Here is a 10,324-nt window from a genome sequence, read left to right as displayed (position 1 = left end):
GAGATATGGAGGGAGGAAAGCACGAAACAGAAACCAGAGCATTTGTCATGGTGAAAAACTGTGAAGGCAGACCATGTTTAGAATACAGCAGAAGTGATATTCTTTGCTCTTGTTTTATAAAGGAAGGGAAACTCTTCTTTTGACAAAACTAATGATACAGTCCACTGCCAAGGCATGTTAATTAAGTATTGCTTATACTCCGTATACAAAGGCATGCTTGTCACTGTGTCTACTCAGAGGTATAAGACGCTGGCAAACCAAAACCCTAGCTATGTTTGGCTTTATCTTGTGAGCTCTGCCAGACATCTATTGTTTCCCATTAACAACATACAGCTTTTCGCATCTCATAGCTGGTACTGAAAAATATTAAAAAGAGGAATACTTGTCATCACAAAGAAATCCATGTGTTATGAAAGGCACTCTATCAAAATCACTGCCACTTTGAGAAATGAGCATTTCAAATATATATATATATATTGTTTTGTTACCTTTGGGATTTTTTCCTACAAAGAAAACATTTTTTGATGTCTTTTGTTATTTCAAGAAACATTTTCGTGGCTTATTCTGACTAAACTTTGTTTGACGCATACTTCAAGGGAAAGCATTAGATAGTTATATTGGAAAAAATATTGTGGGAGACTGTGTTTGTCTTCCAGGCAAGTGTCCTGGGCTGAGGCTGGAAAAGGAGAGCCACAGAAATGGCATTGGTTTGAATTACTTGTATTTAGTGCACTTCACTTATCCCAGTTCTTAAGCATATTTGAACAGATTTAAGACAGATCTTGAGTGTTCTTTTTTTCCTCCTGTACTTGATAGGATTGCTGGCTGTGATTCAGTAATCCAGCCTGCATTAGCTTTCACTGTAGTTTTGTATCGCTGATGTGGAATATAATTACTAAAATAGCATTGGAAATCCTTGCTTTTCCTCGTGTAATTTAAATTAAAACATGATAATTTATTATTTTCTGAATGACTGAAATCTGGTTGTTCCAAATGTAAGGACAGTCTGCTCTGAGCAAAACAATTTGTTCCTTGCTGAAGAGAAAAGGCAGCAAGAGGGGCTTTAGTGTCTGAATCAGCATCGACACCATGCTTGTGGAAGGTAGCTGGCGTGTTTGCTGTTCGATTGCCTGCACATGGCATGATTTTGGACACAATGTTTTGTGTTCTGCCTCTGTTCTCAGCTTTGCAAATGAACAGAATAACAGCTATATATCTCTGTCTCAAAAAATCAGCTCAAGAATCAGTTATGGAGACGCAATGTGCTTCACCCACATGTGGGTTGTACTCTTGTCCCACAGGAAAGAAAAGTTGCGACACCGGGGGGCTGCTGAGTGTCCGCAGCCCTTGCAAAGTGCCCTCAGTGCAGCTGGTCATGGTGCCTGGGATGGCAGAAAGTCCTGAGCAGGGTAGGGGGTTTCTCAGTTAATCATCCCCAGTGTCCCCAGTGTTGTGGGTGATGCCCATGGACAAGGGGCACCTGCCTGCAGGCAGAGGGGCACTTCTGCCTCCAGCATTGGGGATGGAGTCACCGTAACTGGGGGGGGCCCAGGCCTCTGCTCCCCTCTGCCCCCCTTGCCACCACAGGCTGGCTGGAGCCACCCCAGCTCCTTGAGCAGAGCCACAAGCACGGTGAGCACGGGTGGAAGATTTCGGCTGTGGGAGGCTTTCAGAGTTCCTGTGTCAATGCTGATTCATTTAAGTGCTCTCTACAGTATTTTTTACCCTTTTTCTCCCCCCCTCCCCCTCCCCCCCGTGTAAATGTACTTTATCCTGTGATGTTTAAAATAGTAAACATAAGACAACTTGTCTATAGCATACAGTCTATAAACCATACCAGTAGGAGAACTATGCAAAGAAGACAGACGAAAAAGAGAATGTGAAGAAGTCTAAGAGAAGCAGGAGTAGATCTGGCCTGTCCTGGGCTGTTACACAGCGAAGTGTTTCCAAAAAGTGAAACCCATTCTCAGGCTTGGACCAAACCTCAGCAACCCAGAGACTCCAGTTCCTGCGCTACTGAGCTCCTGCATTGTTGCTGCTAGTTATTTCTTCCACCTCTGTAAAATCGTTCCTTCTGGCTGATCCTGGGAGATAACAGTTACTTCGTTGGTGAGAAGCCCATACATGTAGGTAATTTCCTACTGTGCAGCTCTCGGGCAATGTTTGAGGGTTAAAGTCCCCAGGTCATTTACGCTTTAATGTTGTTCTCTTTCAGTATCTAGTTCAGAAAAAAAGTGTTCCCGCAAGTGTTACTGTCAGCTCATACTCCTGCATACTGCCTGCAAGAACCACACAGACAGTTATCTTGTATGCTAGGTGCGTACAAATAACAATTGCCATCTTCTTTTCATGCAGAAATGTGCAACTTGTCACAGCTGACCACTGCCCATCCTCCTGTTGGTTTTACCTGGATGCTTAGTGTGCTGCCCTGCCAACTGACAGCTGCCTGGCCGTTAAGAAAGGATCTGTCTGGGAGCTGCAGACTCCAGCTGAACCAAACTCCTGTTACTTGTCTAAGGCTGCATTTGCTGCTGACTGCAGCTCTGCGGTACCTCTCCCGGGCAGCTGCTTTCGCACTATTTGCAGAGTTCCCCGAGCACTGCAGCAGAATGCAGTACTTAAAAGGGTACATGGGGATACTCTGGCAAAGGGAGGAAATTTGTATCCCTTGATAAGAAAAGTCTAATAAATGCGTATGTAATTCAACTGTGACCTGCCTCTGCTCTCACTCACGGATGTGAGTGCAGGTAAAGGAAGCTGAGTGACCCCCCAGCTGCCTTTGGTATGGTAAGAGAAAAACAGTTCAGAAGTGATACTGTGATCCGGTAGGAAAAACCTAACAGTACCATGCATACTGTTCAGCAGGGATTCTTTATTGCGGCGCCAGGCACATGGGGGATTTCTCCTCCAAACGTGCATGCCAGACACCCTGTTGCTTCAGGTTAAATACAATCATACATGTAAATATTAATTATATTTCTAGGAACTAATTGCCATATGTAAATATCTTTCATGTATGTCCGTTAGCATCTTTGGGTGGGGGTGGTCTTCGGGAGTCCCAAGATGAAGGCACATCCTCTTCATCACGCTGTTCACTGATTGACATTTGTCTCTGCGCAAACTCAGTTCTAGGATCACGTCCACCATGTCCTTCAGGTTGTTTGGCTCCAGTCTTGTTGCTCTCTGGGTGCCTCCTTATCTCTGTAGCTTGGCGCATTTGCCCTCCCAAACCCGAGCTGTCTGGAGTAGAATTATTTAGGAGTCTCTTTTATCCCACAGTTATCCCAATTATTTGCTGAGAACCAAGACGACTTTTGTTTCACTTAATTATTTTGTCTAATGACTAAGTGATAGCTTGTGCCCATGTCCTTCCACTACATTCCTTAATGAGAAAACAGGGATTAGTGTAACAGTTACATCATTAGATCACTATGCATGCAGAAATACAAGTTACAGTACTAAAGACTACTAAAAACTAGAAAATATTAAGGCTTTTTTGTTATAGTTTCATGTTTCTTACAATCCTCTCTATCAGAAGTTTTGAGCATATTGCTGGGTGAGCAATACTGCATCACAAACTGAATACATGGAATTACGCCTAAGGCTGAATTACTGATCTCCGGGAGAAGCGGGAGCACTGTTGCCATGACTATCGCATTTGCAAGGGAGACTCTCGCCTGCATCTCAGAGCACTCTGCAGACAGCAGCCTCTGGATGCCTTCTCCCTCTGGAGGTCCCAAATGTCGCCTTGACACCACCCGTCTTCTGGGTAAGCTCTGTCCTGGCAGCAGTGAGCAAAGAGTCAGAGATCGGGAGAGACCTCGGGGATACTGAGCATTGCACTGGACTTGAGTGAAAGGCTCCTGGACCTGGAGGGCGGGAGGGACCATGGCAGTCCCCTAGTTCAACAGCAGTGTTTGATACTTCTTTCTTCGATATAACAAATGTAAGATGTAAGTTTTGATAATTCTGTCTTAGATATAAGAAAGAAATTCTTCACTATGAGGGTGGTGAGGCCCTGGCACAGGTTGCCCAGAGAAGCTGTGGCTGCCCCCTCCCTGGCAGTGCTCAAGGCCAGGCTGGACGGGGCTTTGAGCAACCTGGTCTAGTGGAAGGTGTCCCTGCCCATGGCAGGGGGGTTGGAACTAGGGGATCTGTAAGGTCCTTTACAACTGAAACTATTCTATGATTTTGTGATTTTATGATTCTATGGTTCTATGATTCTATGAAGCAGGTGCCTTGTTAATGGTTGGAAATTAGATGTGTCCAAACAGATAAGGAAGGGGAATGGTGAGGCTGAGGGCTGGGACAGCAAGGCAGCACACTGGGAAAGCACCCTCAGCCCCCTCTCCCCACAAAAGGTTAGGTGTTCAGAGATCTCTCCATGCCTCGGTACTGTTCAGCTCTTAAACAAGGACAGCGATCCTAATGTCACAGAAGACTATAGACATTTTATTCACAAAGTCTTGTGATAGAAGGCACTGCACAATGGAAAGCAGAGTTGACACAGTTCATATGCCTAAGGGTGTATTTGGCTTTCTCTGCAATAGGTTATTTGTGATTTTAAATTTTCCTGTGTTCTGCCTGAAGGCCTATAAAGACTTCTGCAAAAAAATGCTGAGACTTACTAACTGGAATAAGCCATTTTCTGTTTTTTTTTCTCTTAAAAGTACAATCTTATTGCAAAATTTCTGGCATTTGTCTCAGTTATTTCCCAATCAACTTGGCCTGTGGAAAACGTGAAGTCTTGTGGCTGCCACCTCTCCCTGCACTGCATTCATGCCCTAGAAAAAGGGCAGTGTAAAAGCAACAGCTCTTCCTTGTCAGAAAACCATCAATCATCTCATTTGGCACAACCATTACAAGGGGAAAACCAAGCGAAAAACCAAAACTGCCATAAGAAGCATCTCATCAGATTTCAGTGCTGGTGTGGTTTGCCTGAGATCGCTGGCCGACAACCAGAGGTGTGGGGTACCTGAGTAAAGGACAACGTCTGAGTACCCCAGGTACTACTAGCATAAATCCAAGAGATTTATAAATCTTCAATAAGCTAAGGCGTTCTGTGGAGAACAGTTTTAATAAGCTTAGTGTGGTTATCATTAAAGGCAAGCAAACAGCTCCAATCTGTTCTGAGTGAATCTTCTGAGGCATGCTTGCGAGACACCCCAGTAAAGCATATTGTAGCAATCCAGCCTGCAGAGGAAAATGGAGTTGATGCTCATATGCTGCAGAAGTGGAACAGGCAGCCTCGATAAGGAGGGAATTGCTTACATGGGTGTCTGTTGCAGCCTTACTCAGAAATGTGAAATCGTGCTGTTTAAGGCAAGTGTGGAACATCTTCTGGGGTTTCCTCAGGCAGGTTGGGCGTCTGGACGGGAATATGCTGGGCAATGCCCAGGGGTAGTTGTGGCCAACAGCAGATCCTCAAGGAAACGAGCCACTACTGAAATGACACCAGTCTTTCTTATCAGAAAACCACCAGACAGACAGGCAGAGACACCCCTACACAAGGGAACTGAGAAACCCACTAGCTGAGCCTTATGTCATTTAAAAAAAACCCCAAACCTCTGCCTCCTAACCTAGAATTACGGCAGGCTTGTAAATAGTCTTCCTGTTAGTCCAGGCCCTCTTTTCCTTCAGGGTCAAGCTAGAGCCAGAGATCAGAGGCAGATGAATGGATGAGTCCCTAGTCATGATTTAGTAAGAAGCTAGTCCTGGGAATCTTTTTGCTAAGAGGCCACACACTTGCCTCTGACCAGGAAATGGTTAGAAGGCAGAAAATGAGAGCAGAACTCTCCAAAGCACATACGCATGTGACTGCGTGTGTATGCACACACACACCCACGTGGCCAGAAACCGTTGGGAACTGGGATTCTTTGCTACAGACAGAATGGTTTCTGGATATATATGGCAATGCAAAAGGTCACGGCTAGTCTGAGCTGCTTGGTGCCTCTCCAGACATCCAATGACAGTTCCAGCTGCAGATGACTAAAACGTAGGGAGGCTTATAGCACTTCCATCTGAAGCCAAGGACTGAAACACTACCGGCGTGCTCCCAGCCACTCAGCAGCTTCTGCAGGAGCTGCAGTGCACGCGTGTTGCAATCCAGACCGTTGCCTAGCGCTTGTACTTTGTTTTGTTTGTTCTCTGTGTTCATGCTGGCTGGTGCTTACGGTAAATGGAGTATTTCTATGCTTACCCCCGCCCTCCCCTTCTACCAACATCTATTTGAGGAAAAGTAGCTTTACCACATAGACATTTGCTTCCAGCCATTTTGGACCCCCCTGGAGCCTTTTGAGCATTCCGTCAGACCAGAGTGCTCCCTGGCCGATCAGCTCTGTAATTTTTCTGTGCAATGAATTAGCAGTGGGGTCTGTACAAATGCCTGGAAGTTAAATATGCATATTCCCAAGTATCATGACTAGCCTTGTAGGTTTCGTTGTAGGTGAAATGTCTGTTCCATACTTGGAAAGCAGAGGATGTTGTGTATTTTTTATTCCACCCACCATGGAAATCTTGTGAATTCAGTAGCTAAAATTCTGTGTATCTTTATCAACACTATCGGGACGGTCTTTCCTTGGCCTGTGAGCAAAGAAAGGAAAATAACTGGGGGATAATAAGTATGGGGTTAAAAAAGGACAGCAAAGAGGCTGTGAGCAGACTATTCTGGAAGTTTCACATCTATAATATGCTGGAATGGGTATAGCCTGCAGGATAGGAGAGGCTTCTGGTTTCACCAGGGCACAACCTGAAGTTTAACAAACCAATCGAGTATATGGAAAGTCACAGTGCATGCCCAACATATCTCTGGTAGAGGATCACACCATGGCAGAACACTGTTCCCCCCCAGCATGTCTAGCAACATGAACACGACTGGCTGTACCTAATAATGGCACAGTTGAAGTACAGTGAGCAAATTTTTAATGGTAAGCTAATTTTTAATGCATTTGTTATCTACAGCTGTGCGAACTTTTCACTTAAAACAACTGTGCTGGTGAATCTGGGATTCTTTTGTAAGTTGCAAATGTTGCTTTGGCAGAGAATTTTACTCTGGCAGTTGCTTACATTTGAATTCTGCCATGCTAAATTTACTGGTTTTACCCCTCAAGATCAGTAATGCAGCCTCGGGCAGCCTCTCACAAAATGCCAGGCTATAGTTACCAAATAGGCAACGTAAGGTCGTGCACGAATTCAGACGTGCAGGTCTTTTACAATGCATGCTAGGAATTGCCAGGAGAGCAATAAAATTGGGTTTGTTTTCTTGGAGGGAAATTCAGCTTTCACAAGCTTGGCAAATACTGACCTAAAAGCTAGGTGCACATCTGCCACCAATTTTAAAGATAGAAATGTTTGAATATCTGAAAATTGCAACCCTTGTCAATGTACTTTCAACCTCTTGAATTAGCACCAGAGGCAGCAGAGAGAGAGTAAAGGAAATTTTGCAGCTTGCACACCAAATACCAGAATAGTGAGGAAAGATGTAGGTTAATTAGACTGTTTAAAAACCCTGAACTCTCTTTACGAGGATATTTGTAAAACTTGTCTTTTTTTTTTTTCTTTATTCCATGTCACATGGAATAGCACCTGCCTCCTGTAGTATATTTCCATTACTAAACCACTGTGTGTATTTTAGGGAAGTTCATCTACAAACTATTTCCATTATATACACATACATACATATACATGTACAAATGTATAATAGCCTATAAAATTAGTATGATTTGTACAAGTTTTTTACAAATTGTAAAAAAACTGATTATCATTTTCTCCTTATTTCCTTGCTTTCATAGTACAACTAGGGAAAATCAGTGAGCCAAACATTATTATGGATACTCAGGGTAAAATAAAACCCTGGCTCGGCTGACTTCACTGGAAACAAAATGTCATCCTTACACTCCAGGGTGAATAGGCAGCAACATTTATTTCCTCTTGAGAAACGAGGTACTTCCAGGACCAGACTTCTCAGTCTTGGTCTATGTCCTCACGTGGGCTGCACAGAGTCTCTGCTGTTGGCTGTGAGTTAAGTGCCAAAGGGGTTTAGCAAATCTGCCAAAACTTTTCAGTTCCTGCAGACTCTCATTTCCAGCCAGCATGTACCCTCTCTTACAATTTCAACACCAAACTGCACCAAGTTTGTCCATTTACAGAACAACTTGCGAACTCAGCTCCCAGAGTTTTGTTGACGGGACGATACATGCAAGAGTTGCCAGTTAAAGAAGAAATTTCGTCACCTGGCTTGCCCACAGTGGACTTGCATACAAAGTCCTGGAGTTTCAGACCAAAGGGTGAACTTATGGATCACTAATGTCACCTAAAGTGTGCAATCACATTTTAGGAGACTTCGCCTAAGTATGCAGCTCCTTCACATGTGCAGTCTCCCCAGCCTGAGCGAGTGTCATACAGTCACAGAATCATAGAATGCTTTGGGTTGGAGGGGACCATTAGAGGTCTTCTAGTGCAAACCGCCCTGTAGTGAGCAGGGACATCTTCAACCAGACGAGGTTGCTCAGAGCCCCGTCCAACCTGGCCTTGACCCAGGGCGTGCGGTGCTTGCTGCTCTGAGGGAGAGAGGGATGTTTTGCGATGCAGCACGGGCAGAGGTTGCTCAGGCTCAGGCAGGGAGAGGAGGTGCTGCCGGTGCCTTGAGCCCTCAGCCCAGCCCCGGGGCGCAGGTTTTCGTCCCCGAGCCAGCTCACATGGTGCGGGGGTCGCCTGCTGCTGCAGAGGGTGAGGGTGTCGCAGCCCCTGGGCACAGATTCTTCCAGGGAGGGTGTCTCTGTCGGTCCTCTCAAAGCTCTTCTGCTTCGTATGAAAATGCCAAGCACTCCATCAAGTGTTGTCTTGTGACCTGCAAGTTTTTCCTTAGGATATTACCATTTGTACACAAAATGAGTATTTCTTCGTCCATGTGGAACTGAGACTGTGGACACCACAGTAAAGCACTGTTCTGCAAGATGCAGTGCCACAGAGGCATGACCCAGGCAACGAGGGCAGGACCACTCCATACCAGACCGTAGGTGTCTGCAAGCTGGGTAACACATTAGTCCCTTGCATATGTGACAAACCCCTGCTGCTGTCTCCTGTGAACAGCTGTGAGGACCATGAGGTGAGAACTAAGTCATCACAACACATGTTATTATTCCACTTAACAACGTTCTCCATTCACAGTTTTCAAAAACAGAGAGCATATTTTGGGGAAGGAATCTGCGAAACTGATCAAACATGAAGGCTAACTTGTCTTTTTAATGGCACAGGCTGTGTTTGGGGCACCACCAAAAATCCCAGTCTGCCAACAACACCCGCCATCCCTGTGGGCATGGGGCCATTATTCCCACACCCAGCATGGGGCCACAAGAGAAGGGGAGGTAAGCCAGAGGAGATAGCCCCTGGCACCAGCTGGCTACAGTTGATTCTGTAGAATGAACTGGCTACAAATGATTGAGGTTTAAATCTTAAAGAAGGTATTGGTATCTCTTGTTTTTCATGGTGCTTCAGGTACACTGGGTCAAAATACTTGCTTTTTACCTGTGGGAGCTTAGGTCCATTCTGGGAGTTAGAAAATAACTGCAGCAGAGAAGTGCTGGCTGGGGCTGTACCTGGACCCGTGGGTCCCAGTGCCCCTCCAGAGCCAGGTATTGCCGAGCAAGTGCTGGGGCAGCGTGGAAGTGTGAAACACCTACAACAGCGGTCAGGATGCAGTTGCGTTGTCAGACGTCCTTAATTCTGCTTATGTCCTGAGAATCGCCTTTATAAAATACAAATACAATTAAATAATCATTGAAGACAGATGTATATCGAGGTATGAAAGAGAAGGATGGCAGCAGGGCACTTAGAAGAGTGTAACTCCTGTAAAATTTTTTTTTAATAATTTCATTCTCTGCTTAATTCATAGATGTCTACATCTAATCACTCTAAGGTACATTTCCAAAATATCAAGGGAGATCTACTATTTGCCCAGGAGACAGAGATTTTTGCTTAAAGACAAAGCCTGGCAGTCCAACAGGCTGTGTTTAAACTCCCTGTCGGTGTGCCTCGCAGCTGTGTGCCAGGGTTCATCCTCTGCCGTGGTCCAGGCAGGAGCTCTCTGCAGAAGCCCAGTTTTCCTGCCGTGGACCCTGTCTGGGGACCACGGCCTCATTCAGAGCCGGAAGGCAGTGGGGACATGCCCGTGTTTGACAATTGTAGAAGCACTGCTGCATCTGCTGCTTTGCAAGCAACCGTGAAGCCCTGTAGCTTGTAGTTCCGTCAGTGCCAACTGCGCTGCACATCGCCCGCCCTGAAAACTCCAGGGACTGAAGGGGAAAGGTCTGTCTGGTTGCCATCT

Source organism: Opisthocomus hoazin, chromosome Z, assembly GCF_030867145.1.
Source record: "Opisthocomus hoazin isolate bOpiHoa1 chromosome Z, bOpiHoa1.hap1, whole genome shotgun sequence".
NCBI classification, from domain to species: Eukaryota; Metazoa; Chordata; class Aves; order Opisthocomiformes; family Opisthocomidae; genus Opisthocomus; species Opisthocomus hoazin.
The sequence above is the reverse complement of the archived record's forward strand: the minus strand, read 5'-3'. Positions refer to the sequence as shown.